This window comes from Archocentrus centrarchus, chromosome 14 (genome assembly GCF_007364275.1).
Source record: "Archocentrus centrarchus isolate MPI-CPG fArcCen1 chromosome 14, fArcCen1, whole genome shotgun sequence".
Lineage (NCBI taxonomy): Eukaryota > Metazoa > Chordata > Actinopteri > Cichliformes > Cichlidae > Archocentrus > Archocentrus centrarchus.
In genome coordinates, this window is record NC_044359.1 from 34,768,806 (window position 1) to 34,796,589 (window position 27,784).

The following is a 27,784-nucleotide window of genomic DNA, read 5'->3' on the forward strand; positions in this document are numbered from 1 at the left end:
TCTCCTCTGAGAGGGAGGAAGCAGCAGAGTACATGACGGGCTGAAGTTGCTCTTTCTGCTGCTGAGAGCTAAACTTCCACGCCACGGAAGCAGGCTGTAGACTCGGCTGTGCAGACGGCTGGGATAGCCGCGGCGTTATACCACGCGGCGCCGGAAAAAACTCCTCCCGCAGCTGCCGGGAATCCCTCCCCCTCCCTTGCTGCTCCGTCTGTGAGAGGGAAGAGGGGCGAGCGAACGGAGAGGCAGGTGAGGGAGCGGCCGGCGCCAAAAACAGTCCGCCCACGCGGCAGACCTGCGGTTTAGGCGGGGCGGTGAGCGGCGTCGCCGGGAACCGTTCAAAAAAGCTGGTCCCCCCAGCGCCAGGCGAGTGCCGTTGTAGCGGCCGGAGCTTGCAGGGTCTTTAGTATGGTCGCGTCGTTCTGTCATGGCCGGGGAGGAAACGGACGAGGAAGGACAAACATGCAGGACTCCGGAGATGGGCATAACTCAAAGGCATTTATTAATGTAGGGAAAAACAATACAAAGACCGTTCAGAAGGGAGACGAAGGGGAACCACAGGGAGCACGGGAACACACGGGCACACAACATCAACCTACTGGGAGGACACACTCAGGAAATAAACTAACACAAAACGCTGGGCCAACGGCCCAGGACATGACACAGCGATGCTGTATTGTCTGAAAACACCAACATAAATAGTTCACCTCACAATTTAATGTCAAGGACGTACTATGTTCTTTGTGTAAAGATATGGAGGTCAGTGTAGTGAATGGGCATATAGCATGTCTGAATCTCACACAATAACTATATCTGTTAAATGAAACCATGACCATTTATTGACCTTTAAAAACATTTAAAAAATGTTGTTACTAACCAAGAAGTAGCTCACTGGAGTACATCAGTTGTCTAATGTTAGTATTATTCTGGGGAAATTGGAATAGTAATCATTTATTTAAAATTGCTATTAACTGAAAATCATCCTAAATATCCTGGAATAATTGTATAGTCATTGTAGTTAGGTTACAAGGATGTGGACCAAACTACACTCACTGGCTCTTTTTTTTTTTTTTAGTCACACCTTGTTACAACCAGGTTGGAGCTACAATAGCTGCCTTACTGTATTTCATTGTACTTCACTTCACTTCACTTCAATTCAATTCAATTCAATTCAGTTCAATTTTATTTATATAGCGCCAAATCACAACAGTTACCTAAAGGCGAGGTGCTGCTTTTTTCTTCTTCTCCATATTAACATGATAGATCATGCAGTCGTTACAGATTTGCCAGCTGCACATCCTTAATGCAAAGAAAATATCCTTCTGTTGTCCAGTTTTGGTGACCCTGTGAAAAATGTAGTTTCCCGTTCTCTGCTCACAGGAGTAACAGCTGGTGTGGTCTTCTGCTGCTGTAGCCCTTTTGCTTCAAGGTTCATTGTGTTGCACATTTAAACTCTTTGTATCAATGCAGCTGTAACAAGTGGTATTTGAGTACCTATTGCCTTCTTATGAGCTCAAAGCAGTCTATCCATTCTCTTCTGTCCTCTGGCTTCAACAAGGCATTTTCATCCAGAGAAATTTTCTCTTTTTCAGACTATTTTCTGTAAACCCTAGAGGTGGCTATGCAGGTTTCTGAAATTGTTTCTGAAATACTCAGATCAGCCCGTCTGCCACCAGCAACCCTATTTTCAAAGTTACTTAAATCATCATCCTGTCCAACCTGATGCTTGGTTTATAGACCATGTCTACATGCCTGGATCCACTGAATTGCTGCCATCTGATTAGAGATTTCCATTAAAGAGCAGTTGAACAGGGGTAGCTAATAAAATGGCCAGTGAGTGTACGATTCAGGACAGGCAGCTGCTGAAGTTTGGTGGGGATGGAACCAGACATGTAATTTAGATTTTTGAGGCAGAGCCTTCAGCTTTCAGGCCCCTCTTCTGTGGAATCAGCTCCCAATTTGGATTTGGGAGACAGACACCCTCTCTACCTTTAAGATTAGGCTTAAAACGTTCCTTTTTGATAAAGCTTATAGTTTGGGTTGGATCAGGTGACTTTGAACCCTCCCTTAGTTATGCTGCCTAGGCTGCTGGGGGAGTTCCCATGATGCACTGGATGTTTCTTCTTCATTCACCTCTTTTCCCTCTCTCTCTGTTTACACACTACTCTGCATTTAGTCACCTTGAGGCAACTGTTTGTTGTGATTTGGTGCTATATAAATAAAATGAAATTGAATTGACACCATTGTTTCCTTCCGCAGCCCATAATGCATGTTAAGTTAACTGATTCTAAACTGCCTCAAGGTGTTTGTGTGATAGTGTGTGGTTATCTCTTGGTCTGTCCCTGTGATGAACTCAGGACCATATGTACAGAGGTTTATAGCCAATGACAAATGTTTTGTAATTTTGAGGTTCAAAGGTAATTAGACAATTGACAAACAGTTTCAAGAGCCAGTGAGAGTGTCATGATCCTGGGCCAGTGGCTCAGTGTTTTGAGTACTTTTTATAAAGTTCTGTTTTTGTTGTGTTTCTTAGTTTTTTCACTATTCGGGTTTTCAGTTTGTTGTGGTTTCGTATTGTTTTTGGTTATACTTATTTGTATTTTATTCTGATTTATCCTTTGTGTATCTGTCTCCCCGTGTCTTGGCTCTTGTTCCGTGTTTTGTGTTTAGCTTCTCTTTCTGTTTTCTGGAGTGTTTTATGTAGATTTCCTGTGTTAAGTCTGCGCGTACCAAGTTGCTACTTCCTGTTTTATTTCGATATTCTCGTGCTCTCTGTTCGTAGTATGTGATTATGCTCACCTGTGCTACCCACCTGTTGTCACTTCCCTCATTAGCCCTTGTGTATTGATTGTCTGCTTTTGTCTTAGCTCTTTGTCGCGTCCTTGTCTGCCTAGCCCGTAATGTTGGCTACTGCTGTGACTTCTGTATTTCGAGTGTTGTGTTTTCTTATGTAGCTGGCACCTGTCCAGTTTTGGAATTTTGAGTTATTTAATAAATCCCAAGATAATCTAATTTTGAGCTTTGAGTGTCTTGTGTTGGGGTCCCCTGCCTTGCCTGCTGCAGCAGATTGTGACAGTAGGACGAGACCCAGTATGGACCCCACAGACTGCGAGTTATTTGGGCTGGGAATGCTGATGTAGGAACCGCGGCTCGCTTCTAAATGTGAGTCACAGTACATCGGCACCTGCCTGGACCTGGGGAGGAATAAGCCTTGGCATTGCCTTTGCCCCCCCTTCACCTTGAGCCCAATCTTCACCACAGCAGCTGCCTGCTACAACAGCTGCCATCTCTCTGCCTGTATTACGGAGATTAGAGTGGGCAGGTATATCTCCTCCCCACCTCCCCACCTCATTGGAATACACCACCCACGTTATCACCACCACCCTGCTCGTCTTCCACCGCTTTCCTGACACGGATGTGGGATGGGGATGGCCACTTCAGCAGCATCAGAGTGTTCAGAGTTATTAACCGTTTCTGCTTCAGCGTCTTCAGCTTCAGACTGCACCTCAGCTTCAGCATTAGAATCTGCAGCTTCAACCACTTCAGCTTCAGTCTCCTCAGCTTCAGAGTCATCCACCACAGCCACTGCAGCTTCGGCGTCTTCACCGTCACCATCTACAACTCTTCTGCCACCTGAGTCACCTGCCTCACCACCTAGAACTCGTCCGCCGCCTGAGTCACCCCATCCATCTTCAGAGTCTTCACCACTGCCAGAATCTTCCTTCAAGCTGCCTGCACAGCAGCCCCAGTCATTGGAGGAGACGGCTGCTCCTCCTGTTGAGTATCCTGAGTCTTTCCAGTCTTCTGAGTCAGCTGTAGGTCTGATGCCACTGGTATCTGCAGGGGTCCAAGGTCGCTTCCCTCGTCGGCCACCTGCCAAGTCCCCTGAGTGTCGCCACGCCTGGCATCACGGTCGGCCTCCTGCCTCATCTCGCCACCGCCCCTGGGATCACGGTCGGACTCCCGATCTGCCTCACTGCGGTTGCTGGCAACACAGCTGGCCCACAGAACTGTTTCGTGTACGCTGCTGTCCACACGGTCGGCCCCCAGAACTGTGCAGTCTCCCTGGTGGCTTCCCTGGCAGACCCCCTGAACGTTTATGGCCTCCTGTGCTGCCTCGTCCGCGGTATTTTTCTTTTTGGACGGTTTTTTCTCGCCTTGTGCTGCCGCCTTTTGTTTTGTTCTTTTGGGCTGGCAACCCCTGGACTGCTATTTTGTTGAACTCTGTTGCCATTTTGTTTTGTTTTGAGCTCTCCATCTTGGTCCCCGCTGCCCACCCTGGTCTGGATTTTGTTTTCGGGTTGGGCCGTCTGGAGATTCAGTTAACATTATTTCAAGCCTCGAGTGTCTTGCGTTGCAGTCCCCTGCCTTGCCTGCCGCAGCAGACTGTGACAGAGAGCTTCCATTACTTTATTGTACCATTACAAATTAAGCAGATAAATGATCTGAAGTTGATTCCAATTGGAGAACTTGTATTTGGTATCTTTCACTGGAACTGTCAAAATGAGATCCAAGACAGCCTGAAAAATCTAAAGAAACCTATCAGAGATAGCAAATAAATAAATAAACAATAGAAGTGCCCAAATCAACAATCTGTTTTTTTAGAAGAAGGAATGCACTGGTCAGCTCAGCAACACCAAAGACTACAGAACACAACTCCTTGTTTAAGTAGAAACCTTCACAGTATCTGCCCACGCCAAAAACACTCTTTACGGGGTAAGCATATCATTGTCCAAGTCTACAGTGAAGAGACACCTTATGAAATAGTGAGGGTTTAAAAAAAAAGGTGCAAACCACTGATGGCCAGATTAGACTTTGCCAGAAAACATCTAAAAAAAAGTTTCATTCTTTGGGCAGATGAAACCAAGTTTAACTTGTACCAGAATGATGGAAAGAGAAACGTATGGAGAGGTAAAGGAATACTGGAGCTCATGATTTGAAGCGTACCACATTATCTGTCAAACAACGTGAAAGCAATGTTATAGCATGGGCATGCATGGCTGCCAGTGGAACTGGGTCACTAGTGTTTATTGATGATGTGACTGCTGATGGAAGTAGCTGGATGAAATCTACACACTCTGCTCAGATTAAGCTATATGCTACAAAACTGATCAGATAGCACCAAGGAATGCCGAGGGATAATCACTCAGTAGTTTTAAAAACAACCCAAGAGTTTCTCAAGGCATAGAGATGGGACTTTCTTCACTGGTCAAATCACTCACCTGATTTCAACATGCTTTTCAGTCACTGGAGACAAAACTGAAGGCAGAGAGCCACAAACAGGCAGCAGCTATTTATCTGTCTACAGTAGCTACTGCTCAGAAAAACAGTTTTTAAGTGTGATTATTGATGTGACTTTAAATCCAGCTGTCAAAGGGTTGGGGATCAAGATTTCCACCGACTGTTGTTACATCATTCTGTTCTCAACAAATTGCACAATGTATCTCAGTAAAGATTTTCACTATGAATATTTCATTCATCAAGACTGGATGTGAGTTAAGTGTTCCCTTGTTTGTTTGTTTTTGAGTAGTGTGTATACACACACACACACCACATTTCTCCCTTCAACCTTGGAGCCAGCCATGAATCAAATTTGTTGCCATCTGTTCCAAATCCGTTGCTGTCTACATGAGCGGTATAGTGCTGTACCAGAGCCAGGGGTGGACTCTCCACGGGTGGAGAACCCAAACTTCAGGCATGACTCTCTCAGCCACACACTGGGCCAGCTCTAACTGGGATAGGAGTTGAGATAAATGAGATAAGGGTGAATAATCATTCTTTTTTCTTAGGAATCTAATAATTTTAAAAAATTATTAGTTTCTTTGACTACTTTTTCCCTGCTGTAGGATTGAGGATGATAGCATACTTCTGAAAGGATGACATAAACAAAGAGAGAAAAGAATAGTAAACATCCTTTTTTTTAAAAAAAAAGAAAGAAAACTAGGAAGATGTTCAATGGAGCACATACATTGCCCACACCAAATTTTCTGTGCCAATACTACACTGCAACAGATACTACCCAATGTTGTCATCCTCAATCATAAATTTCAGTATTCTGGATCATTAGATCCAGAATACTGAGAATACTGAAATTCTGGATCATTAGATCCAGAATACTGAGAATACTGAAATTCTGGATCATTAGATCCAGAATCCCACTTCAATCATAAACAAAGTGCTATATGACAGAACTTCTGCTCATGTTTCACTCTAATTCTTTTTAGTGGATTCTGACTTATCCTCACAAGGTTAGGCGCAAATATGTGAAGATCGTCCCTGTCTCACAATGCACTGTAATACAAAAAAATCTCATCAAATCACAGAAAAATTCCAGCAGCTGGGGTGCCAGAAAAAATCAATTAAAAAAATGATATTTTCCATTCCTAAAACAAATAAATAAAAATTAATCCTGCCAAATCATGCTGGTAGGGCTCAAACTACCAACGTTCAGTCTAGCAGGTGACGTTTCTACCCCCTGAGATACAGACAGGCCAAATGGCACCTGTTTTTTCCCGTTGGTCTCCCATCCATAACGGCCCAGGTCCAATCTTGTGAGGTCAGAGGAGATCAGCTGTCTTGACAGTTTACTAGTACTTGCAGATTTTACATACTCCATCCATCCATTTTCTTCCATTTATCCAGGGCTGGGCCACGGCAGCAGACTAAGCAGAGAAACCCAGAAGAAAAGAGTCTTTGTTCCCCACGATTTTTCTGGTGGAAACTTCCACGATGACACAACATATCTGTGATGTAATGAACAGGTCTATGTGAAATTACAGGCATTTTTGTGTCAGTGCACAAAACCCATTGCATCAGATTTGAGATATGTATTTGCATACATGACATATCTTGTGACTATTTCTACAGTTGTGAAAAGATGAAAAAAATCAGTCATGCTTATTCACAGGTGATTTAGACATTGTGATTTTATAATATTAGGAAATTTTATAAAACATATAGAATAAATCCTGTTAAATCAGTTCTTTTTTACAGTGTGTTAAGGAATCTTTACAAAATTGTGGATCCAGATCGTGATGCAGATCAGATTCCTTGTACCATCTCGAACAACTCTAGAAATTTTCACCAAAATCCGTTCATAATTTTCAGTTATCCTGCTAGCAGACAGACAGACTAATGCAACCAAAAACATAGCTGGTCTCCACTCATTGGTGGGTAAGGTTAAAAAATCTAGCCAGTTATTTAGAATATTCTTTAGACCTCACTGTCAATACTATTCATAGAAAATACTTTTCATCCAGAAAGTAGTTTCTATGAAAATGTTATTTGACATGTGATCTCCAGAATGAGGGGTAATGTATTTGAGGACATTTCAGTCACTTAGGGCTTGGGACTAAAATCTCACAGATAGAGACTGAACAGTTAATAATAGTTGATATCAAGGTGGCATGAAAGGTTGAAATTTCCAGTAGAAATCAACTGATTTTTTTCATCTGTCACCATTGAGCCAACACAGCCAGATTACAGAGGCTATTCACAGCCTCTAACAGTAACTGTGCTGTTATGATTTCTGACAGACAGTTCAAATACCGGCTCTGCTTCACTGTGTTCTGTCATTGTGTATGTTCAGTGTTAGCTGCACCAGTGGCTTTCACAGAATAAATGGAGAACAGTATCAGTATGCATTTGTGTTCATGTGAAAATGACACCACTACTACGTAACAGGTCATTTAAAGCATTTTTTTCAGTCAATACAGTATATGACATAGCTGAGCGTCGTCTTTGTATCATTAAGATGTGAATAATTTTTGAGAGTCGGGTAGTTTTTGTAAATATTTCAGTTGTGTTAATATCCCAAATATCCCAAACTGCTTATTAGGGTTGCAGCGGTAACCGGTTTCACGGTATACCATGGTATTAAAATGCACGGTTATCATTACCGTGGGTGTTTGCTTATTACCGGTAATAAGGGGAAAAGGTAAGCCAGCTGAGAATCTCGCACACGCAGCTCCGCTCCGTTTCGGTCAGTGGCGCTCAGGCACACAGCGGTGAAAATGGCGACAGATTTAACCAGTCTCCATCCTCCTAAAAAAATGCTAAACTAAAATCAGCAGTGTGAGACTACTTCGGATACCCACCAAACGTACGTGAGGATGGTTATCCCTTTTGCAAACAGTGTGGAAGTAAAGTGGGCGCTAAAGGAGGAAATACTTCAGACTTTTTCTCACATTTACTGCAGCACCATCCCTCCGTGCAGATTAAAGTATATCTCGTTAATACCTGTCTCTCTAACAAAAACGTGTAAAATGTTAACTATAAACCCCGTCTATGTTTCCGTGTGCTCGTTCCACGCTAACCACCAGCAAAAGTGCTGAGTCATCCGAACTATGGACACGCCGGTCCCGGTGGCCGTGAAGCGCGCGCAAAGACGGCATATTTACGTGCATTTATCAGGCTCGGCATGAAAGCCTTAAGAGTGATCATGTCAGAAATAATCCCCTCTGTCTGCAGTATCTGGGTATTACCCACTAATTTAGCAGCACAACGCGTGTTATAAAACAGTCAACAGTAGTTGATCAGACACTGACCCAGGCTCAGTTTCTCAGATATTAAATGTGTTTTTATGGTGATACATCATTTTACTGAATGCAGGATGTTTAATTCTAAGAGTACATATTAAGTGTGTGTGTGTGTGTGTGTGTATACACACCATTGTTATGTATTCAGTATTATTTATTATTATTATTATAAAAATGATTATAAAAATCTGATCTCAGGAAAACTCCTGCACTTTTTCTCACATTTGTTTACAAAGACAAAGAATTTTTTCTTTCTGAAGAGACTCAGAAACTAAAGAGATTCATTTTCATATAAAGATTTGGCTTTTTCCTCATTCTAATATTGCAATTTTTGCAAATAAAAACAGGTGTATACCTTTTTTTTTTTTTAAGGAGACATTTTAAACAAAACTGTCATTAAAAATGGTTCCAAGTACAATAAAATAATTTGTTAAACAAAAAACAGTGTAACTTATAATAATATATGTGAAATACGGTGATACCGCGATAACCGTGATACCGCAATATTTTCGGAGACAATTATCATACCGTGAAAATCTCATACCGTTGCAACCCTACTGTTTATCATTGTAGCATAGCATTTGTGTGTCTGAACCTGCCTCTGGGCTTGGATGTGTGCCTGTATGGTGAGGTGAATGGTTCTATGTTTGCCCTGTGATGGACTGAGGGCCTGGCCTGAGTGTAACCTGCCTTCGTGGTTGTCAATATAAGCAACATAAAGTAATCAACTCAGAGATTTGCTCTCAAGAGCCATGTGAGCCGTACATTTCAGTTCTGATTCTGCATTACGACTACACTTTCCTTGTAGAAACCATTATTCCACACAGAATTTTTATTTGGGTTGGCAGATTTAGGAAACACGCTCTTGCCTTGCATTAAGTGACTCTTGGTTTAAGCTGGTGTTTGTTCATTTATTAATTTGTTTTTTGCTGTGCTCTTCAACTGTTATTTATTTAGTTGTTCTTTTATCTTTTTTCACTGTTGGGCACACTTGCAGCTGAAAAGTCATCTTTACATGCACATCAAACACTTGAAGGGACAATTGTTTTAGCTAGAGTAATAATCAGCAGATACAGCAAATCCAGATACATATATATGAGTCAAAACGATTTTATGTTTGACATTCTTTAAAATCTGAATGCTGTGAAGATTTTTTATTAATGATTTGATTCAATCCAAACATCCTCTGCATGAAATGACAGCACTTTGGCAGAGACACAAATAATAAATAAAAGATGAAAGGGATTTAACCAACTTAGCCACTGGATATGCAACTGTGTCTGTGTGTGTGAGTCTGCTTCTGATCCATGGCTACTTTTACTTTTTCAAACACTCAAGCTTATAACTTTTGCAGAGATGTACTGCTTGTATGTAGTATTCCAGTTTGGAAATACATTTAAGTAGAATAGCTTCATGCAAGTATATAAAAAATAAAGGGAATGATAAAATAGGAAAAAAAGACATTGCTGTTTACTTTTTAAATCATTGTTTCTTGATAAGCTATGCTTATTCTTAATAATCCTCTGGGTATTTGGTATGCTTGGTGTAGAGAGCCCCTTGTTTTTCCTTGTTCATTGTTTGGTGTCTCAGTGGTGTTGCTGGTCATTCACTTTATATTCTATATTCTGGGAAAGCAACTTGCAAAATGTCTGATTTAGTGTGAAACATAAGTTGATTTCAGAGACAAACGGAGCTGGACTCTGGCGTAAAATTGTAGTTGTTCTATTTTATTTAGCCCATATAGTACACAGCATTACAACTGAGTGTGTTAGATATACCAGTAGTATCTATCAGTTAGACTTGGGCATCCAGCTCCCGAGTATTTGTCTCAGGATGTAAATGTGAAGTTATATGGAGCTACTCCATTCTCGCTTTAATGACATACATCTTGGTGCTACAAAACTGTTCTGGCAAGAGGGCAGAAGTGACCTAATGTGAAATGTAGTAAATTTTATTGACAGAGAAGCCTTGGTTTAAAAGAAGAGTCTTGGCTGTTAACAGTAATTGCTGTTCTATTTTATTAATCACAAGCTGCTGCACTGTTCTTTATCTGTTCACCTTCCTCAGTCAACATATTATAAATCAGCTTTCTTGTGCCTATTGACCTTCTCTGATTGAGATGCTTTGATCTCTTTCATCTTCCATCTAAGCCTTTAAATACATATTGTGGCAGGGGGAGTGATTTTTGCCTCAGCTATTTTGTACACATACTGTACAATATATATATATATATATATATATATATATATATATATATATATATATATATATATATATATATATATATATATATATATATATAATAAAAAGAGTGCAGCAAGCACTATAACAATTGTGTGCACATGTGGTGTTGGTAACCCGCGGTAGTTCTGATCTGATATACATAGTAACGCAACACTCTAATACATATATCACCTAACACAGGGGTGCTCACACTTTTTCAGTATGCGAGCTACTTATAAAATGTCAAAGTCAAAATGATCAACCCACTAAAAAAATGCAAAACATATATTTATTTACAAATATAATGAGGATTCTTTATATGTACGATGTATGTTGATGTACCTTGCATAACCGCATGGGCCAATATTGCACAACACAATATATTAATTGTGTACATTTTTTGTCATTACCTGAGTTTACTCTGATGACTTGCACTGAATTGAATCAGTCAGGGATGCATAGTCCGGACAGTAGCTGCTGACATCTAGTATCAAGCACACTTCCAAATGTTCATCAGTCATGGTGGAATGGTACTTGGACTTAATGATCTTCATGTGTGAAAAGGCTGACTCATAAATAACTGGAGCTGAATAATGCAGTCAAGGAGGTCTTAAGTTTAAGAGAAAAAACAAGGGCTAAAAATTGGAGGTAACTCGCTGGCCAGCTTCTTAGTTTCGCTGCACTTAGCACTTGCGCATGCACAGTGACCTAAGTGTCAGAAAAATTCAGATGCCATCTGACTGGCTGCGCTGTATATCAATCAAGTGACAGGATAGATGATAGGCTACCAATACTACCTTTGCGATCGACTGGTAAATCGCGATCGACGTATTGAGCACCCCTGACCTAAGATATTTCATGGACTGCAGCGTATCTAAATGATTGATCAGTGTGCCATGCATCTAAAGCTTTATGCAGATAAGTATGATTGAAAAAGTGATTGCCACAGTAAATATTTCAGAGGAATTGACTGACAGTCTGACAGCTGCAGCTAGCCCAGCTGCAGCTGTCAGACTGTCAGTCAATAAATTATATCTGTGATCAATGTCTCTGTCCTTATAGCCCTTTGACAAGTGAGTGACTGTAAAAATGCTCATGTTACGTACAAAAATAATGAACTAATGTCTAACTTATGTGCTCATGGCAGCACTTACGCTCATCACAACCTACCTGGAAAGGCTCTGCAACAGTTTTTTGTTACAGTTTTTTGTCTCTGCTTACTGAGATGATGTTCTGTTATTTTGCTACAACTGTTATTGCTGACATTTTGAATGTTTATATGATAAGTTCATTGCAACTTATGGTGTTTTGACTATGGAACCAAATTATTTTGTTCATAAAGTTAGTGTAAAAAGTAAAATAAAATTTGCGTTTGATTATTTCTGTGTTGTAACAATGATTCTTGGAAATAAATTTCATTTTCTTCTAAGAAAATAAGCGAGTTGTGCCCATGAAAACTTGCCAAATCTTCTCCGCTAATGCCAAACAGCTTACTCTGCTATTGACTTTTGTTTGGTGTTGTTTATTGGATTGGATGATTGAAGTCTGAAGAAGCAAGACATATCAGTTAATAAACAGGGGCCTCAGTAGCATATGGAAGAACCTTACAAAGCCACAACGGCTTGGCACCTCCTCCTCATGTTGGTCACTAGCTATGAAATGAAAGTGAATGCAAGGCTTTCTAATACTCTAATACTGCCTAAGCATGTATAATGTAAATACAATTGGTCCTAGCACAGAACCCTGTGGAACTCCATTATTAACCTTAGTGTGTGAAGAAGACTCCCCATTTACATGAACAAGTTGGAGTCTATTAGATAAATATGATTCAAACCACTGCAACACAGTACCTTTAATACCTATGACATGCTTTAATCTCTGTAATAAAATGTTATGGTCAACTGTATTGAAAGCTGCACTGAGGTCCAACAGGACAAGAACAGAGATGAGTCCACTGTCAGAGGCTCTAAGAAGATCATTTGTAACCTTCACTAATGCTGTTTCTGTACTGTGATGAATTCTGAAACCTGACTGAAACTCTTCAAATAAACCGTTCCTCTGCAGATGATCAGTTAGCTGTTTTACAACTACTCTTTCAAGAATCTTTGAGAGAAAAGGAAGGTTGGAGATTGGCCTATAATTAGCTAAGACAGCTGGGTCAGTGATGGCTTTTTAAGTAATGGTTTAATTACAGCCACCTTAAAAGTCTGTGGTACATAGCCAGCTAATAAAGACAGATTGATCATATTTAAGACTGAAGCATCAATTGGACATCTTTGAGCAGTCTAGTAGGAATGGGGTCTGTTCTTATTTTCTTCAATTAGCGATGAATATTAAGATGTCCTAGCTTTACGAAGGGCTTTTTTTTAATAGAGCAACAAACTCTTTTTCCAGGCTAAATGAGCATCTTCTAAATTAGTGAGACGCCATTTCCTCTCCAGCATATGGGTTATCTGCTTTAAGCTGTGCATGTCATGGGCTCCGTTCTCCCCATGCTGGTTTCCTCCCATTTGTTTTTCTGTGTGCTGTTGTTGTGGGTGTGTCATTCTCCTAGGCAGGTCCTGGTTATTCCACCCAATGATTGGCCATTCACGGCAGTGACTCTCACACCTGTCAGAAATTACTAATCACTTACCTGTTCTTCTAAAGCTCTCTCCTAAGTGGTTTTTAAGCTGGGGAAAAATCTTCAGTTTTTGCCGTATTGTTGCACCACCAAGGTAGCATTAATGATTCTCTCATGTTCACCCTTTGAAAGACTCACCCTTACATGTGGAATGCCATTCATTTGTGTGTAGATCCCAGCCTGTTTTTCACCAGTCAATCGCAGGTGTTTGTGTCTGAGCTGCCTACCATGCCCTGCTGACTTGACTTTTGTAATCATTCCTTCACCAAGTGTAAATAAAGAGCTCCCGTGTTTATGTTTTTGTTTTCTTGTTTTTACTGTGTTTACGTTCACCACATCACTGGAAGCTCGGACACTATACAGCCGGTCTGAACTGTGGAACATTGGGGTACAGTTTGGACTCCATACACCACCTAAACTGGACTTTATTCCACCGGAGCTGCTACGAACTCCAGAGTCCACAATGACCATCCACCACATGCTGACAAAGCGATGGAGGAGATATCGTAAACAACTGAGGGGCAAGGCTAGGCTACGTGCTAGGCTACAAGCTAACTCCTACAGACTGGCGCTCCCCAGTCTCTTCCTTGCCAACATCAGGTCTCTTGCCAAAAATAATCGACGAGATGCGGCTGAAGATTATTTCTCGCCGGATGGACAGCTGTGTGACCATTATCACAGAGACGTGGCTGGACGACAACATCCAGGACGCAGTGGTGGAGTTAACAGGGTGCTCTCTGTTCCGGGCGGATAGGACTGCAGCTTTGGGTAAAAGCAGAGGCGGAGGTTTGGCGCTGTATGTACACAATGACTGGTGTACTGCCACACACTCTGTGGCGGTCTACATACCACCACGGGCTAATGCTAAGTCAGCTTTAGAGGAGTTGTACGGCCTGATTAGCGGGTAGATGAACGCCAACCCGGAGGCGGCCGTGATTGTGGTGGGGGACTTTAACCATGTTGAACTGAAGGCTGTGTTTCCCAAATTTCACAAGTTGACAAACTTTTCCACCAGAGACATTTTGGACCAGGTATACTGTAACATCCCTGGTGCTTACAAGGCTGCAGCAACCCCACACTTGGGCATGTCTGACCACCTCTCAGTGGAACTGATTCCTGCCTACAAGCCTCTGGCCTGCAGAACAAAGCCGACCACCATGACAGTGCAAGTGTAGACTGAGGAGGCCTCCTCTGTACTTCAGGACTGCTTTGAACACACAGACTGGAGTGTGTTCAGGGTAGGGACAGACCTGGAGGAGTATAAATCATCTGTACCATCTTATATTCAGTTCTGCACTGATGATGTTCTCCCTGTCAAGGCCATCAAGGAGTTTCCCAACCAGAAAACATGGCTGATCAGCACAGTACGGTCCCTGCTGAAAGCCCAGGATACTGCCTATAGGTCTGGAGATACGCTGGCTTATAGCAGGGCCCGATCAGAACTGAAAAAAGGAATTAAGCAGGCCAAGCTCCGATACAAGCAGCGCATTGAGGAACACTTCAGTGGCAACAACCCCCGGAATATGTAGAAGGGCATCAGGACCTTGATGGATTATGAAAACAGCAGTCAACTGGCCAGTCACAACCCCACCTTGCCTGACACCTTAAACAGCTTGTTTGCACACTTTCAACAAGTTGGGCAGCAGAGAGGCTACGCATCTCCCCCAGCTGGAGGAGCAGCACCAGCCCCTTGTCCTGCAGCAGCACCAGGTGAAGTCCACCCTGAGGGGGATCAACACCCGCAAGGCTTCAGGACCGGACAAGGTGTCAGGCCAGATGCTGAGAATGTGTGCTGACCAGCTATCAGGAGTGTTCCTGGACATTTTCAATCTTCCATGGTTCCTGAGTGCCTCAAGTCCTCCATCATCATTCCGGTTCTGAAGTCCGTCACCTGTCTAAACGATTACTGGCCTGTCGCTTTGACCCTGGTAATCACGAAGTACTTCGGGCGGATTCTTCTGAGGTATATTAGAGACTCCATCCCTGCAGACCTGGACAGCCTTCCTACAGAGGGAATCGGTCAACAGAGGATGCTGTTGTCATCACCCTGCACACAGCCCTGACCCACCTGCAGCATCCCAAGATCTATGTCAGGATGCTATGTATAGACTTCAGCTCAACATTTAACACCGTCATCCCAGACAAGCTGGTGTTGAAACTATGTGAGGTGGGTCTGCCTGTGCCACTGTGTCACTGGATCAGAGACTTCCTCACCAACAGGTCTCAGGTGGTGAGAACAGGTGAGGCAACATCATCCCCGCTGGTCCTTAACAGGCACGCTGCAGGACTGTGTGCTCAGCCCAGCCCTCTTCACCCTATTCACACACAACTGTGTTGCCACCCACCCCACGAACACAGTTGTGAAGTACGTGGAAAACACCACAGTAGTGGGTCTCATTTCGGACAACAGTGAGACCCACTACAGAAAGGAGATTCAGCAGCTCGCCCAGTGGTGTTCAGCCAACAACGTGGTGCTGAACACATGAAAAACCAAGGAGGTCATTGTGGACTTTAAGAGGTCCAGGAAGACGAACCACACCCATAGACGGAGAGGCAGTGGAGCGTGTGGACTAGGCCTGCATAAATCGATTATTTTAGTAATCGAGTATTCTATAGATTATTCCATTGATTAATCGAGTAATCAGATAAGAAATACTTTTTTTAATTAACAGTTTATCTGCATATTTTAACTTCCGTACTGCAGTTTTTCACCGTGTGAACAAACAGCGGTGGATGGAGGAGCTACAAAGTTCTCTTTTCTTCACCTTAACACTTGCTGATCAGGTGGTTGATGAAGGACCTCCAGCTGTTTCCCAGTAAAGATTTTAATGGTGGTTACTAAGAGAAAAAGCTGCTGTTTTGGACGCTGGAAAAATGTTTCCTTTTGCACTACTTGAGCTCACCGTCTCTATACCAGCTTCGCCTCTTTGCGCAATTAAAAGCGCTGTCTGCTATGAGTGTTTTTGAAAAACTAGTGGCTGCGGGAGCCATGGTGCAGTGGCAGTTACCATCTGGTGAGACATACCAACATTAGAATTTAATTGTTTTTGGAAAAGTTGGCATTGCTTCTTATAGTTATAAAATTGATTTTTTTTTTTTCTTTTATGGGTGACTTGTTTTGGTGGAAACTTACTAACCATTGGATGTAGGGGGTGGCTGTGGCTCATGAGGTAGAGCAGGTCACCTACTAATTGGAAGGTTGGTGGTTCGATTCCGGGCTGCATGCGAAAGTATTCTTGGGCAAGATACTGAACCCCAAGTTGCTCTCTGATGCAAGCATTGAAGTGTGAATGGTAGATTAGATTAGATTAAACTTTATTATCATTGTACACAAGTATACAACTAAAAGTACGACAGTAAGCACTTAACTTAATTATGGAAGTGCTTGTATGAATGGGTGTGAATGGGTGAATGTAAACGTGTTGTATAAGCGCTTTGAGTGCTCAGAGTAGAAAAGGGCTATATAAGAACTAGGCAATTTACATATTAATATTATTAATCACCATAACCAAATATACATAAATTATGTGTTTTGCTTACTGTGATTAACAGCAGTTTGTGAATAGTCATGAAAAATAAATCTTTTTTGTTTATGTTAATAAACATGATTTGTTAGTTTAATGATTTTAGCCAGAAAAAAAATTTGAGCCTGGCACGCATGTGTGTTGGGGGCTATTTAGCATTAGCTTATAAATCCTAAACACTAAATGCCAGATTGCTAATTCAGTGACAGTGAAGAGTTGAGATAATATGTATCTAATATTCTGTGATAGTGGTTGGTCCTACAGGTCATTGAAGGCACCTGAATCTGATTGGACCATGTGATTTTACACCGCTAGGGAGTGTGGATCCCTCTACTCTGTGTTATAATGCTCTGAATATAAGATAAATGTTTACCTGCAGCTATTGTTAAGAAACATTCCCTAAGCAACACGTCAGTGTGTTATCCTTGTGAGTCTACGAAGACAATAAACATGACAAGCTCCTGGGATTTTATGTGTAATAGGAAGCCCAAAATTGTCCTTTGAGCTCCCTTTTCCTCTACTTCCCCCGTTTCACGTTGGTCGCTATTTTGCAAAACTGGCCGTGCCCGGTGGTAGATTGCAAATTGTGGTGAAATAATAGTACAGTGCAGCAATCTAGCTAGAGGGGGAAAAAAATCGGCGATTGGGTGGCATGTGTGGGATAGAAGAGTTCCGATAGCGAACCAGTGAAATTATACTAGATTATAATATTTTTGTAATATTTTTATTTTCATTTAGAGAGTTTGATTTTCTGTTACATGGCACTGAACAGGAGTGGCCCTCCAATCTCATTGTACATCCTGTATAATGACAATAAAGGCATTCTATTCTTCTATTCTATTCAGCCCAGCGCAAGACGACACACATTGAGTGTGTGTCACTGAGCACAAATTTGTGAGTAGTGCACTTACACGTATTTTGTGATGAGAAAGTGGGGAGGCCTCACCATGGCAGCCGAGAAGAAATAATGTTGGGAAATTCATGTTGAGGAACACAATTTAATAGATTAAAGGTCTTGATGAACTGCCGTGGCACCTGCCTCGGGTTGAGTGGTGCAGTGTGAGCACCTCCATAAAAAAGAAGTGGTGAGAATGCTCTAAACAGATGTTTTAACATTTTTCAAATTAAATTTTAAGATTCAAATGCGCCGCCTGTGCATGCCCCTGCCCATGTCAACCAATCCTCTCTGTACCTAACTTTAGGATGTTGGTTTGAGCAACTTTTACAAGTATTGGCTGTGAATGTGAGACACTTACCATCTCTTCTCCTTTGCATCCCATTTACTTGGCTTGAGGACAAAAGTGACCATGCCACACTCTACTTCCTCCCAGATACCACTGTCACCGGTCATTTGAGGGAAAGACTCTCTGGCTGAACAAATACCTTTATTTTTTGTCATTCCTGTGTTGTAGCCTTTGTTTGTGTGTGTGTGTGTGTGTGTGTGTGTGTAAACCTTTTTTTGAGCTTCACTGGAGTTTGGCCGATGCATCAACAAGTATTAAGAGCCCTGCTGGGAAGGTAGAGGTTGAAGGGCTGGGGGACGGGAATGGCTTTCTTTATCACACTTTCCCATCATTGTGTTTTCAGAACTCCTACAGTGCAGCCATAACTTTCTAAGTGTCCAGCCATCCACTCTCCACCAGGGAGTGGAATCAGAACTTGCCAAATGTTGACAAAATGTGTTTTCAGAGAGTGTAACAGGTCACACTATTGATTCATCTGCCAGTGAGTTATTCTGTCTCCCTCTCTTTCTCTCTCTCTTTAATTCGAATGCCACAGTGATTTGGAGTGTTTAACCTTGGGGCTCCTGGTCTTGTTCTAAAACTTTTCTTTCCTCCTTCTGGCCACTGTTACAGTAACACTGTGGCTCTTCTTGGTTCTTGATTGGTTGGCCTGTTCTGCTGGTTGTCAACAAAGTGATATGATCTTTTGTTTGTGTACTGCTCGGATAAAACTGACCAAACATTACTTTGCATGTAATTAAAGTTGAATTGTAAATATATTTTATATTTCTTGGACATGTCTTTGAAAAAACATTTCTTGAACAGATGTCCTTCTGTGTGTGTGTGTGTGTGTGTGTGTGTGTGTGTGTGTGTGTGTGTGTGTGTGTGTGTGTGCGTGCGTGCGTGCGTGCGTGCGTGCGTGTGTAATTGTTCTTTCATTTCATGATGAATTTTGGGAGCTTACTGGGGAGATTGGTGACAAGACTTTTATTCCCTAATATATTTAAAGTGAAAGTGATATATAACTCTGCTCCTGCTGGCTGAAGACAAAAGAAAAGGAAAAGGAAAGAGGGACGACATGTTTAGGAGGCAGAGAGAGAGAAGAAAAGGTAGGAGTGTGGAGGCAACAGCAAGGACTTTAAATATAGTGACTATGATTGGTAAAGGGAGTGCCCTGACTGATATGATGGAGGGAAAGAAGATAGATAAATTGTGTGTACAGGAGTGTCAGACAGGATAATGAGTTGGAAATCAAAAGGGTGATGTTGAATATTGTCAGACTACATGCCCCACAAGATTGAAGAGGCAGAGGAATCCTGGAGTTGGATGAAGTGGTAGAAAGTGTGTGTGTGTGTGCGTGCGTGCGTGCACGTGTGCAGACTTTAAGGGACATTTAGGTGAAGGGAACAGAGGAGATTATGCAGAGGTGTTGGGTGGATATGGTCTTAAGGCGAAGAAGGATAGATGCTGGTGGATTTTACAGAAAGGATGGAAATGCTGTTGTTGGCGAGGCTGATCAGTTAAGCTGGAAAGGATGTGCAGCAGGTTAGGGTGATTAAGGATATAGATGGAAATGTGCTAACAAGTGAAGAGAGTGTGTTGAGAAGATGGAATGATTACTTTGAGGAGCTGATTAATGTAGAAAATGAGATAGAGAAGGGGATAGTTAATGAATCAGGAAGCCAAGAGAATTAATAGGGAGGAAATGAGGGCAGCTATAAAGGTGATTAAGGGTGTACAGTGATCCCTTACCTATTGCGGGGGTTGACTTGACTTGACTTGACTTGACGTTCCAGAGACCCCGACGATAGGTGAAAATCCACGAAGTAGCGGCGTTATATTTATTTTATTATTCATATATAATTTAATGCGAAGTATGTAGCATTACAGCTCTTCTGAAGGGACCACTTCATCAGGCGCTTCATCAGGTGGTGCAGTATCTTCACCCTCAGCCGTAACTTCTATTTCTGCTAAAGGCTTAGGCGTAACTTATCTCTTCGTCCGAGTGATGAACATATTTATGGGGAGTTATATTAATACCTATATACCGCAAAATCCCACGATATAGTGAAGCTACAATGAGTGAACCATGATATAGCGAGGGATGACTGTAAAGGCAGTTGGACCAGATTACATACCTGTGGAGGTATGAAGATGTCTTAACAGAACTGCTGTAACAACAGAGAGATAAAGTTGATGAGCCATACCATGAAGCTATAGGAAAGAGTTGTTGAAGGTAGGTTAAGAATAGAGATAACAATCTAGAGCAGCAGCATGGCTTCATGCCGAGAAAGAGAACTACAGTTGCGGTTTTTGCTTTGAATGTCAGAAGGAGTTGCACTGTGTCCTTTTGGATCTAGAGAAAGTATGATAGGATGCCAAGAGAGGAATTGTGGTATTGTATGAGGTAGTCAGGAGTGGAAGAGAACTATGTGAGAGTGGTGCAGGACATTGAGGAAGACAGGGAGACAGTGGTGAGGTGTGCAGTAGGAGTGACAGATGGGTTCAAGGTAGGCGTGGGATTACGTGGAATGGAATGAGCCCTGAGCCCCTTTCTTGTTTGCAATGGTGATGGACAGGTTGACAGATGAGGTCAGGCAGGAGTCTTCATGGACTATAATGTGAGAGTAGGGAGCAGGTGGAATAGTACCTGGAGACGGTGGAGAGAAGAGGACTAAAAGTCACTCGAATCAAGACAGAATACATGTGTGACTGAGAGGGAGACAGGTGACTCTGACTTTGGCTGAAGGTGCTGCTGCTGATCACCCCAAGGGCCTGGAGTGGGTGTGCAGGGTTGCTGAGTATTAACTTTAGCTTGGTGAGCATACTCTCTTCTGCCACCTGCTGGGCCATCTCCATTGACGTTGGATGGGTTTAAATACCTGGGGTCAACCATCCAAAGCAATGGACAATGCACAATAGAGGTGAAGGGTTTGTCAGAGTGCAGCCAGGGTGGAGTGGGTGGAGACAAGTGCCAGACTGAAAGGGAAAGTTTACAAGATGGTAGTGAGACCTATTATGATATATGAGTTACAGATGGTGGCACTAAAAAAACAAAAAAAAGTCAGGAGGCAGAGCTGGAGGTAGCAGAGTTGAAAATGCTCAGATTTTCATTAGGAGTAACCAGACTGGATAGGATTAGAAATGAGTATATCAAAGGGAGCTCAGGTTGAGTGCTTTGGAGACAATGTTAGAGTGGCAAGGTTGAAATGGACTGGACATGTGCAGAGAAGAGATAGTAGATACACTGTACAAAGCATGTTGACTATGGAGCAGCAGGAGGAAAAGAGAAAGCCCACAGTGAAGGTTCATGGATGTAGTGAAGGAGGACATGCAGAGGGTTGGTGTGACAGAGCAGGATGCTGATGATGGAGGCAGATGATCTGCTGTAGTGACCCCTAAAGGGAGCAGCCAGAAGAAGAGGAACCATAAGGTTTTTGACCATCATAAGGACCCAGAGATCAGCAGTCCTGCATCTTTTCCTGCACAGGACAGGGCAGTAGGAATGCATTATTAAAGCAGCAACGATGTTTTGTGTTTCTGATACCAGTCTTTTTCTTTTTTTCTGTATTTAGTGACCATTTCTCATAATTTTTGATATTGTAATTTCACAACACAGAGGTTTAAATCATTTATAATCAGCTAAATGAGAGGATTAAGCCAAAACTTCATTGCTTTCCAGAAAGGCATTTGTCACATCCAAATGAAATGATTCACTCATTGCTGCAAAGTTGTCTTGACCAAGACAATAGTCATATTCAAACTAAAACACAAAGTATATAATTGCAAGAAAAAAACTCCACTTTAGACCATTTTGGCTGTCCATTATTATGTTCAGTCAAAATGGCACCTGTTCATTTGTCCTTGATATAAAAATGCTGAAATGGAAAAACAGTTGAGTGAATTGTCACTTGACTGCCTCGCATTGCTGAGAGTTGTGTCACAGTGTGTGCTGAATGGCCACAAATGCTTGGCTGAGGGTGCTCCCTGAGGGTGCCGCACCACATCACTGTCAGCATATCCACCGGGGAGGGGTTTCAGTCATCACCAAAGTATTCGTTTAACACAATGCACTGTTATTTGCCCAGCTGGGACTCTCTCAAACACATATTATATTTTCCTCCTGCTTTTCCCCAAATGCCTCTGCCCCCGTGCACTGTGAGACATGGTGTGTTTATTTCCTTTCTCAGGCCAGAATTGATGATCATTACATTTTCTCAGCATGGTATCTCAAGAGGTTGTTTGACTCTCAGCTGCAGTGTTAGACATACCTATCCTGAGGTCCTGGTGATATTGCTCTTTCATTAGCACCACCACTGTGTATTGTATATTGACAAATACACACATAAATAGAGCTAAAGTTTTTATTGTATTTTTATTGTATTTATTTAAAGGCATGCACATTGGTAACACAGCCTTGTTAGGAGGGACAGCATCCATTCCACTTTTGGTGGAGCAACATTTCTAGAAATCTGGCCAAATTTATTAACCCCTAAAACCTGACTACCCAGGGTTGAGACCAGGAAGCAGAGTTGCAGTCTTGCGCACCTCTCTGCAGCTTCTCTTCTCCTGCCATCCCCCCAAAACCCCATCCCCATAGAGACTGTATCTACTTCCATACCAAAAAAACCAAACCAAAGATCAGCAAAAAACTATTTAAGCATAAAAATTAAAAAAGAAAAAACAGAATAACATCCTCAGCTGCACCAAAGAATAAAACAGTTTAATGTGGATTATTAAACATTAGGTCTTACTGTTCTAGGTCCGTGTTAGTAATTTGGGCATTAAACAGGCCTCGTCATTGGCCAATTTTAAATCTGCTCTTAAGACTGTTCTTTGGTTTTTATATTATTTTATTTGTTGTTTTGTTTGTTTTATGCCCCGTGAAGCACTTTGGTCAACAGCTGTTGTTTTAATGTGTTATACAAATAAATTGATTGATTGATTGATTGAAAATATTTACTAGACCCCATTCCTACTAGACTGCTCAAAGAAGTCCTTCCATTAATGAATGCTTCAATTTTATATACGATCAATCGGTCTTTATTAGTTGGCTATGTACCACAGATGGCTGTAATTAAACCATTACTTAAAAAGCCATCACTGACCCAGCTGTCTTAGCTAATTATAGGCCAATCTCCAACCTTCCTTTTCTCTCAAAGATTCTTGAAAGAGTAGTTGTAAAACAGCTAACTGATCATCTGCAGAGGAACGGTTTATTTGAAGAGTTTCAGTCAGGTTTCAGAATTCATCACAGTACAGAAACAGCATTAGTGAAGGTTACAAATGATCTTCTTACAGCCTCTGACAGTGGACTCATCTCTGTGCTTGTCCTGTTGGACCTCAGTGCAGCTTTGATACTGTTTGACCATAACATTTTATTACAGAGCATACTATAGGTATTAAAGCTACTGTGCTGCAGTGTTTTGAATCATATTTATCTCATAGACTCCAATTTGTTCATGTAAATGGGGAGTCTTCTTCAGACACTAAGGTTAATTATGGAGTTCCACAGGGTTCTGTGCTAGGACCAATTCTATTTACATTATACATGCTTCCCTTAGGCAGTATTATTAGAAAGCACTGCATACATTTTCATTGTTATGCAGATGATGCCCAGCTTTATCTATCCATGAAGCCAGATGACACACATCAATTAGTTAAACTGCAGGAATGTCTTAAAGACATTAAGGCCTGGATGACCTCTAATTTCCTGCTTCTAAATTCAGATAAAACTGAAGTTATTGTACTCGGTCCCACAAATCTTAGTGTCTAACCAGATACTTACTCTGGATGGCATTACCTTGGCCTCCAGTAACACTGTGAGAAATCTTGGAGTCATTTTTGACCAGGATATTTCCTTCAATGCACATATTAAACAAATATGTAGAACCGCTTTTTTGCATTTCCACAATATTTCTAAAATTAGAAACATCCTTTCTCAGAGTGATGCTGAAAAGCTAATTCATGCATTTATTAATTCTTGGCTTGACTACTGTAATTTATTGTTATCAGGCTGTCCTAACAGCTCCCTGAAAAGCCTTCAGCTGATCCAAAATGCTGCAGCTAGAGTGCTGACAGGGACTAGAAAGAGAGAGCAGATTTCTCCCATATTGGCTTCTCTTCATTGTCTCCCTGTTAAATCCAAAATAGAATTTAGATCTCATAGTACCATATCACCCCAATAGAGCACTTCGCTCTCAGACTGCTGGCTTACTTTTGGTTCCTATGATATTTAAGAGTAGAATAGGAGGGTGAGCCTTCAGCTGTCAGGCCTCTCTTCTGTGGAACCAGCTCCCAATTTGGATTTGGGAAACAGACATCCTCTCTATTTTTAAGATTAAGCTTTCCTTTTTGGCTGGATCAGGTGACCCTGAACCATCCCTTAGTTATGCTGCCATGGCCTAGGCTGCTGGGGGGGTTCCCATAATGCACTGAGTGTTTCTTTTCATTCACCTCTGTTTGCTCTGTTCATACCCCATTCTGCATTTAATTATCAATTATTATAATATTCAATATAATTACAATACATAATTGTTGTGATTTGGTGCTATATAAATAAAATTGAATTGAATTGAACAGTTTTGAAATAAAGTATCTGGGATGTTGGTGTTGATGAAACTAGGACTTTATAACAGATAAAAATGACAAAGTTCACATTATCAAAAATGTGTGCTACTTTTTACATCTAGCTTAGTGTCTCTCAGTATAATTATGTAAATACTCAAAGTGCTTAAGGATTTAGGTGAGCAGGGCTCAGAAGGTGACTGCACATGGGAAAATCTATGTCAGTTTATCTAGAAGTTTAACAAGTGCAAAGCAGTTTTTCTAAAGGTCAGTTAGCCAAAGATGAAAATAGTTCTGGTGTTTCTTATCTCTATAATGTTGATAAAGCAAAGTTCTTCAAAGCAAGTTCCCATCATTTGTCTGTTTATGTGAAGGAATTAAAACTGTGGTAGCACAGAATCATAATTAAACATTTGGAGGTCCACATGTTGTACTTACATGAAAATTACTTCAAGTAAACTTTAAGATCCAAATTATAAAAGTACACACTAATCTCCATAAAGAAATATTTGGATTTTATGGACCATCCCTATGCGCTTGTGCAAACATCTTTCCAACTTTGCCATCTTACGTTTGTGATGTTTTAGTTTGAGACAGTGGCTGCAGTAAAGATCACTCTGCAGCCCTCAGAAATAAATGTGAATTATTAATACATATACACATTAGTTGAGGATTATTAGCTGTGCATTGTGCTGTCAGCCAGCTGCAGCTGTGATTGGCAGATTAGTGCCCATTTGCTTGCGTAGGGATTATAATATTAGCTTGGCTTCCAGGAAATGAATACTCTTGGCAAACATGAAGAAATGCCATGTTATGTTTACATTTGGCTTTTCATGCTTGTCTGCTTGTGTAATATGAATTCTGCTTGTGTAATCTGTCTACTCTGTGAGTGTAAGGTAAATATGAACTGGCCTCCTTTTAGTAGACATGTGACTTGCTAGTCCTTCCTAGTTTTCTGTCTTCCAGGACAATGCTCATGCTTTCTCTGATTGTTTGATAACTGCACTGTATTTCTGCACCAGGTGCATGCTTTGAAATGTCTGTGGGAGCAACACAGGGTGTCAGCACACATTCCTGCCAGAAGTCCTCCTTGTATGTGTACAGCTTCTCGGGTATATGAGATGGAGTACATGCACTCTCATACACTCCTAGAGTTTCACCAGCTCTACTCTTGCAGCAGTCAAAGTAAATACACTGGATCCAATATAGTCTGATACTGATTTCATGCTGGATCCATATCTATCCAGATGTGGATATCTGTGATGCAAATATCACAGGATTGCATCCAGAAAAAAATCCTCAGTCCTCCACAAAGAGTTAACTAGAAGATCAGATACAGTGTACCTGTATTCCATTCTAGTCAGCAGTGGTCTCTCAGTTCAATTCAATTCAATTCAATTTAATTTATATAGCGCCAAATCACAACAAACTGTCGCCTCAAGTTGGGTTGTCTGCCTTGCTTACACCACACCACACCACCCCCACCAAACCCTGCACTCATCCTGGCCTATTCCATGAGATGTGGAAACAGGATCATGCAACAGCTTGAATGGAACTTAAAAAATGGAACTTACGGTGGCAATCTTACCACTACACTATTCACATACAGTACCAGTCAAAAGTTTGCTGCCTTTAACACAGAAGACTGGAGTCTGAATCCTGGCTGTGGCCTTCCTCCAGTAAGGGTCCTTGGGCAAGACCTCTGCATTACATGCCTACCTCAGAGAGAGCTACGGCAAGACAGATAAGGTATAAGTGGACAGGAGACGAGAACAGGGAATTGTTGGAATGCTATTACACATGTAACCCCAGTGAAAGGGGTTACATAAAGAGGATGTGGGACCTATGCACTCTTCAAAACCCAGCATCTTTACTAACATCAACTAGTGGCTCAGTGTTCCAACATCCACAAGAAACAACTGCTATCATAACTAGAGACTGACAAGGTACAACACAAATGCTACAGCAAGGGGGCAAAGATGTCAGGTTAGGGGAAATATGTCATCATCCCCACACTCCGATATTGGGTATCAAGCCCCAATAACATGGGCAGGTGGTCAGCACTGTTTCCTCACAGCTAGAAGGTCTGGGTTTGAATCCACCTTGGCCCAGGCGGTTCTGTGTGGAGTTTGCATGCTCTCCCTGTGTTTGCTTGGATTTTCTCCAGGTACTCTGGTTTCCTCCCACAGTCCAAAAACATGCAGTTTGTGGGGTTATGTGATTCTAAATAGCCCATATGTGAATTTCCCATATGTGTGAATGTGAGTGTGAATGGTTGCCTGTCTCTCTGTGTTAGCCCTGCAAGAGGCTGGCAAACTGTACAGGCTGTACCCTGTAGAGAGGCAGGTGTACCCTGCCTCTCACCTTATGATAGCTGGGATAGGCTCCAGACCCAGACCCCCCATGACCAGATCCAGACCCCCCATGACCCTGAAAAGGATAAGTGGAAGAGGATAAGTGGAAGAGGATGGATGGATGGATGGATGGATGACCGGCCCCAAGAACAACTGGTATGTTGACTGCGAGAGCAGCTGACTGTGGCCAATTACCAAGACTAGGTGAAGTACCCTCTGAAGGTCTACTGTGAATGCAGCATTACGGACAATCTCTACTTCAGACATCACTGAAACGAACCAGCTAATCTATACCACAGCAACAGTGATCCCTGAGATCAAGCCAGTATGAAAGGAAGATAGCCAACTATCAGAGCTGCAGAAAGGTGTGATGAAGAAAGGGGTTCCTAAGAAGTACAGCAAGCTGCCCATACCCGAGGCCTTAAAACTGTCAAGTGAAGACTCACAGCCTTGGCTAACCACCAAAAGGTATACCAGAGAGATAGAAGCCAGGAGAATAAACTAGATGTTTGCCATTGAACCATCCAAGGTGTAGTCTCAGTGGCAGGGGAAAAATATGGTAGTATGAGGTCTTTAAGTTAAGATGTGGCCTAATTCTTCAAGACTTTGTATGTAAGGAGAAGGATTTAACAGGGAGCCAGTGAGGACAAGCTAATATGAGAGAAATATGTTCTAACTTTTTAGTCTCTGTCAGTACTCTTGCTGCAGCTGAAGGCTTTTAGTGCAGATTTTAGGA

The 27,784-nt window shown here is 41.8% G+C and overlaps 1 protein-coding gene and 1 pseudogene across 1 annotated transcript in view; both read left to right on the forward strand.

Annotated features, from left to right (window-relative positions):
- Positions 1-27,784, forward strand: part of ntm (neurotrimin) — a 561,945-nt gene that overhangs the window by 83,210 nt on the left and 450,951 nt on the right. The window lies entirely within an intron of this gene.
- The window catches only part of LOC115791848 (glycerol-3-phosphate acyltransferase 4 pseudogene), a 168,125-nt pseudogene continuing 167,522 nt past the window's right edge, over positions 27,182-27,784 (forward strand).